Source organism: Sarcophilus harrisii, chromosome 2 (assembly GCF_902635505.1).
Source record: "Sarcophilus harrisii chromosome 2, mSarHar1.11, whole genome shotgun sequence".
Taxonomy (NCBI): domain Eukaryota; kingdom Metazoa; phylum Chordata; class Mammalia; order Dasyuromorphia; family Dasyuridae; genus Sarcophilus; species Sarcophilus harrisii.
The window spans coordinates 453,022,936-453,030,173 of NC_045427.1; positions in this window are offsets into that span (position 1 = coordinate 453,022,936).

The following is a 7,238-nucleotide window of genomic DNA, read 5'->3' on the forward strand; positions in this document are numbered from 1 at the left end:
CAAAAAGGAATTTTTGTTTTTTCTTTTTTCCTATTTTTTTTTTATTATAGCTTTTTATTTACAAGTTATATGCATGGGTAATTTTTCAGCATTGACAACTGCAAAACCTCTTGTTCCAACTTTTCCCCTCCTTCTCTCCACCCCTTCTCCCAGATGGCAGGTTGACCTATACATATTAAATATGTTAAAGTATAAGTTAAATACAACAATTGTATACATGTCCATGCAGTTATTTTGCTGTACAAAAAGAATCGGACTTTGAAATAAAAAGGAATTTCAATAAGAAATTTAGGACCTGAGGAAACAAAATCTGATTCCGAGAGAGGTAATGCTGTTATTTACAAAGAAAAATAATGCCTAATCTGTGAGAGATAACGAGAAACAAGCCAAACTCAAACCGATTTTCCAATTTTTCAGTAGGGCACACCTCCCCAGAGGGCAGTCCCGAAGAGTTTCCCAATACCAGTCATTTGTTATTTCCTGCCACTATCCATCCATACGACCAGGTGCCAAGGCTTGATCATCTCTGCCTCTATGACATCTCACTTTAATCAATTTTTCTTTACTCTCTGGCCCTCCTTCCTGTTTCATTCAGGCCTTCATCACTTCTGCCCTAGACTCACCTTCCTAACTGATCTGCCTCCCCACTTCCAGACTTTCCTGCCCCCAATCCATCCTGCCACATAGCCACTAAATTGGTATTCCTAAAGCACAGCTTCTCAACTAAAACATCCTTCATTAGCGCCTTTTCTTGTGTAGATGCTTCAGTGGTATCTTGATTCCTTTTGGGTTTTTCTTGGCAAAGATACTGGAATGGTTTTCCACTTCCTTTTTCAAGCTCATTCAGATGAGGAAACTGAGGCAAATTGGTTAGGTGACTTGCCCAGAGTCACCCAGCTAGTATGTGTGTGGGGCTACATTTGAACTCAGGAAAATGAGCCTTCCTGATTCTAAGCCTAGCACTACGTCTACTCAGCCACCTAACTGCTCCCATTAGTGTCTTAACACTAAAATAAAAGCTGCTCCTCAGCCTGGTACCATCCCCTACAAAGTTTTTCCAGATCTCCCTTAATGCTAGTGCCTTCCCTTTATTATCTCCATTTTATTCTGTACATGTCAGCTGTACATAGCAATTGCGTGTTTTCTCCATTAGAGTGTAAACTTCAGAGCAAGGTACTGTTTGGTTTGGTTGGTTTTTGATCTCTGTATATTTAATATTTAGCACAATGCCTGGCACATAATAGGTCCTTGAAAGAAGGAATAAGCATTTGTATAGCACCTACTATGTACCAGACACTGTTAAAGCTTTACAAATATTCTCATTTGATTCTTACAACAACCTTGCAATATAGGTGCTCTTATATCCATTTTGCAGTTGAGGAAACTGAAGCAAACAGAGGTTAAATAACATTCCTGAGATCATACAGCTGGTAATTCTCTAAGGCACTATTTGAACTTGAGTCTTTCTGACTCTAGGCCCAGTGTCCTGGAGATAGAGATTAATGTATACCTTATAGTCTCCATTGTTTTCTTTCTCCTCAAGAAGAAATAAAAAATAACCATTTTGATTCTTTTATCAAAAAATATTTATAGGATATGTTAGTATAGTAACTTGGTACAATTTATGGCTACAATGAGTCTTTATTATTGGATTTATTATCTCATTTGATTCTCATGGTAGCACTGTAATAGTGAAATTTTAATAGATAAAAAAAATATTGCTTATTATTGTTCTATAAGAAACAATCAGGAAGATAGTTTAAGACAATCAGGAAGATAGTTTTAGAGAGTCCTGGAGAGACTTACATGAACGAAATGAGAAGAATCAGGAGATCATTGTACACAGCAACATCAATATTATACGACAATCAATTCTGAGGGATGTGACTCCTTCCAACAATGAGATGATTCAGACCAGTTCCAGTGATCTTGTGATGAAGAGAGAGCCAGAGCAGAGGACTCTGGAAACTAAATGTGGATCACAACATAAAATTTTTACTCTATTTGATGTTGTTTGCTTGCATTTTCTTACTCATTCTCTTTCCTTTTTGATCTGATTTTTCTTGTGCAGCAAGAGAATTATATAAATATTTATACATATTGGATTTAGCATGTATTTTAACATGTATGGATGCTTGCCATCCAAGGAAGGGGATGGGAGAAGAATGGGAAAATCTGAAACACAAGGCTATGCAAGAGTCAATGTTGAAAAATTATCCATGCATATGTTTTGAAAATAAAAAGCTTAAAAAAATTATTCTTTTTATATAGCAAGAAACTAAGACTGAGGAATCCACCCATCTTTGCTGTGATAGGAAAACTTGAACCCAGATCTTTTGAGTCTGAATGCAACTAAATCACACCTATGCTAACTTAGTGGAAAATACAATGCTGAATAAGATAAGATCTCCACCAATAATAACAGCTAGCATTTATGTAGTGCTTTAAGGGTTGCAAAGCACTTAAAATGGAGATTAAGCCTTTACCTAGTGTCTTCTATGTGCCAGTAGTGTGCTATTACAAATATTAAATTCTTACACTAATCCTGTGAGGTAGGTGCTAAAAATATAAGTTTTACAGTTGAGGAAACTGAGGTACTCAGGGTCACACACAACTTGTATCTAAAGCTGGAGTTGAATTGGGGCTTCCTAACTCTAAACCTATGGGCCACTTAGCTTTGTTAAAATGAACATTTATTGAAATATTTTTGTTGTCATTTCAGTTGTGTCTGACTTTGTTACCCCAATTGGAGTTTTCTTGGCAAAAAGATATTGCATGGTTTGCCATTTTCTTCCTCAGATTATTTTACAGATGAGAAACTGAGGCAAACAGGATTAAGTTGAAAATATTAAGCAACTGTAAGTATACAATGCTGAGGTTCTAGTTAATAGTGGTACCTATATGAGCCCTTTCAGCAATTTCTATGATAGTTATTGTGGATAAGGCCAAATGGAAAATTTTTGAACTGTCCAAGCCATTTCAGGTACTTAAATATCAAATGATACTATATCCCAGGTAGAAGTGAAGCAATTTCAAGTTAGGAAAAGATAATCTAGTACAGGGTTTCTTAAATTTTTTCCATTCACAATCTTTTAGCCTAAGAAATTTTTGTGACCCCTGAAAACCATTACTTGCCAAGAATATTCACATACACCCTATTTTGATGAGATGTTAGTTGGGTCAGATAAATCCACAGTGGCAAGAGGTCCTAGTTAGGTGGCTTATATGTAGGATTCCCCTCCTCCAGTGCTGCCTATAGTGGTAGAAGATCAAATATAAGAAAAGTCACAGTCCAGCCTGCTATTGAATGATTGGGAACACAGTGGATAAGAACCTAGATTATTCTGGACACAATCTAGAAAATACCTAGGGGGAGAATGTTTTTGAAAATTCATTTGGCCCTTCACCTGTCCTAAACTGGTAAATTGGCCTTTTCCCATCTCAGGGTAAGACGTTTTGCTACTATTAAGAGCTTGGTCATCACACTCCTGACTACCAAGAGTTGAGTGTCCATTTCCCAGAAGCCATAGTCATAATGAATCAATGCCACAGTAGAAGGAAAGGTTCTTTTGTTTAGCAGTTTCTTTGATCTAGCTTCCAGGACTTATTCTGATCAGAATATTTTTGGTCATAGTTTTGTTTGACCTCTCTGGCCCTTTTTTATTCTGTCCCTTGTAGTTGTCCAAGTCTTAACACCCTTGCTTTTTCTCTCAGGTAGCTCCATAAATCTTGTGAAATGGATTAGGTACCCCTCAAATGATAGGGCTTCTTGTCTACAACTCCTCCCAGAAAGTTTGGGGAGAAAGGTGTGGTATTGTTGGAAAGTGCTAGGGTTCCCAATAGATTGGAGCTGGTGAAATTGTCTCTGTACAATAATGAATTACTTGGAAGGGAAGCCCTGAAACAACTTAATGCTAACCCTTAATTCTTCAATGAAGGTGAAGGGGATTATTCAGTTCCCTCCAAAGAAGTGAGCAGCCCCTTAGCAGAAGTCTCTAAAGGGTAAAAATTTTGGTATTACCATCCCAATGAAGCTTCCTAGAAAGAAGAGATTCTGACAGCTCAAGAGAGTCTTCAATCATCTAGTCTTGTTCCCTAAGCTTCTAGTATGGGAAAAGTCTTGGAATCAATGCTTGTGTCTGTTCAGACTACATATAAAAGTGTAATGACCTCATAGCTACTTTATTACAGATGATTCTGATGTGTGATAATTGGTGACTGGGCTAGAATTATCATCTATACTATGGCCTGATGTCTCTGATGCTGTTCCTGCATCATCAGAGAAAACTACTATGGACTAATCTGGGACTTGATTCTCCCAAAGGATGAAAAGCAAAGTCTTTTCCTCTTATCTTTCTGATTTAGTTCCCCCTCCTTCCCTCTGCTGTCTATACTAGCCTTTTCTCATTTTAGAGATTAAGGTTGTCCAGTAACAGTTCTATATCCTAAGAGACAAGAGGTACTGTAGAACAGGGCTTCATAAACTTTTTCCACTTGCAACCTTTTTTCCTCGAGAAAATTTTATGTGATCCTGAGTACATAGGTATATATAATAGGTATATAAATCAAACATTTACTAATGATAAATCATAATTTTGTCACCTACACACACCATATGGGGTCATGAACAACAGTTTAAGAAGTTGAGCTGTAGAAGACATTTAGTTCCTTGTCATAAAAGGTATAGTAGGAGCAATATCTACCAGTGATTGCCATAAAGGATAAACAAATCCTGAAAGGTATTTGACCCAGGAGGGCAAAGGTTATTGTGGCTTCCTGATCACCTTTAGTTTAGAGTGGATTGTTGAGAGCTAAAAAGGAGTGCAGAGAAAGGGCAGCATGATTTGTTCTGTGCTCATCTATCTCTTGAATAAGCTTTCTACTGATCTCTCTTTCCCTGACTTGCATTCCAGGAGATAATCACAAGCCTTGGGCAATCTAGATTCTTTGATGGAAACACAGAATAAAAACATGGGTGTGAGGCAAAAGCATTGTGTAAGCAAAATAATGTAATGTTGGATATACATTCCATGTTATAGCTATTAACCTCTTTCTGTGTACTGCTTTTTGTTCTCCAAGTGTCTCATTTCATTTCAAACTTGAACCCAAAGTACCAAACTCTTCTGTCAATCTTGACATACTACATAGTATGAGAGATTGCTTTCAGTCTCTACCCACTTCCATGTTATCTCTAAGTGGTTGTTATCAACCAACTCAATTTCATTTTCTTCAGCTGGTAAGTAGGAGGGGATAAAAGGACTAAGGTTAATATATCTTTGTGTAACTTGTTAGTCATAGGAACTTCAACCTATGGTTGGTTATTAGTCAATAGTACATAGCTATGGGAAAATTTTGCTGCTTTGATTTCTGATGAAGATTTGCTTACCAAATCCCCAAATCATCATCTTAGGTTTTCACATTTTGTGCTTTGAACACCCCTTGGTTGAAGAGCTAAACATTTAGATGCCCCAGAAAGTTTGTCATTCCATTCTATAGCCTCTATTCTTGTGTAGTGTAAATGAAACAATCCATTTAGCAGAATCTTCCTAGTTATAGAAATCTGGAAGGCTTAGACTACCATGCTTGTCTAGGCCTGGATTCTAATGCTCAAAGCATCAGCTCTTAGACTCTGTAGAGTATTCTTGTGGCTCTGCAAGCCTCTCATTATTACACTGCATTACAGAAATAGCAAAAAAAAAAAAAAATCTCACTTTTCCAATAGTCAGAAAAAAATAAATTTTATACAAATTACAGTTTCAAATATAAATACAAACACAAATACATGAAACATACAGCAAATATACCAACATATACTTCTCTCCCCAAGTAACTGGGTAGTGTCTTACAATCCACCATACTTTATATGGAATCCTCAAAAATTCCTGGAAACAAGGAAAAACAGAGGTTCTAATTGCAGTTCACTATTCCAAGACAACATGCAGGATTATGGATTAGATTATGGAAACTGAGGAAGATATACTTATGTGGGAAAGTGAAAGAATCATAGATTAGAGCTGAAAGGGGACTCAGAGATCATTTATTTTTAACCCCTTTATTTTAAGCATGAGGAAGACAATGCTAAACATATAACTTGTTCAAGATCACACAAGTAGTAAGTAGCAGATCAAGAATTTGAACTTCAATTCTATTATTCTGCCAAATGCCTTATGCTTTGTGTGTGTGTGTGTGTGTGTGTATTAAGAATCATGATGGTGGTCTTTGTATTTCAACACAACATCAAAACTTTGGGTTTTTTTTTTTTTTTAATAAATCTACAACATGCTAAGACATCAAAGGATGAAAAATTCAGTTCCAGCAAGGGCTGGTTCATTGATCTGAAGAGCAGGTGTGTCCCACCTGACATTAATTGTGGTATGGAGTGAAGTTGTTCATAATGATGAAGTGGTAGATCCAAAAGAGCAGCAGAAAGCTCAACACAGATCGTTTGTTGTTTCCTTTATGGGATAATTCATAGTAAGAAGATAAAAATAAAAACATACCTCAACCAGTCTTTTAGAAAGCAATTTAATGGTCCTACATCTTTCACAAACTTTTTTTTTTTTTTTTTTAACCATAAGTACCTATTAAGAAATCTTGTTAAAGAAAATCTGAATTTTGTGAATGGAGGTTTTTATTCATTTTCTTATTTCTTATTTGCCACAATTCAAAGTAAGACAGAAATTATGAAGCCAGATATGAATTTGGTATAACATGTTCTCATTTATCATTAAATATAATTTTAGCTATGTTATTGAATTGCTCTGTGGAATCAATTTATATCCTTTATAAAACTTGCTATCATTTACTTATACCAATAAAATTTGGTGACATATAGTTTCCTCATATCTATAAAAAAATTGATCACCAGGATATCGATAGGAATCTAACATAGGATATTGATAGGAATGTGACACCCTTTTGTTCCTACATGAAAAGCTGATTTGACTTCTGTTAAACTTAGAATATTTTCTCTCATAACAACCATCCATAATCAGGAGTATTGCCTTTATATATACAATTTTTTTGCACTCAGAGGTTATTTGTAGAGGGAGGGAAAAGAGAGGAGAGAAAACAATCAGGGTTCAGTGACTTTTCTAGGGTCACATAGCTATAATATTTCTGAGTCTGAATCTGAACATTGCTCTTTCTGAGTTTAGGGCTGGTGTTCTATTCCACTGCGCCAATCAGCTGCCCCCAAAGGCTATTTTCTTTCTTTCTTTCTTTCTTTTTTTTTTTTT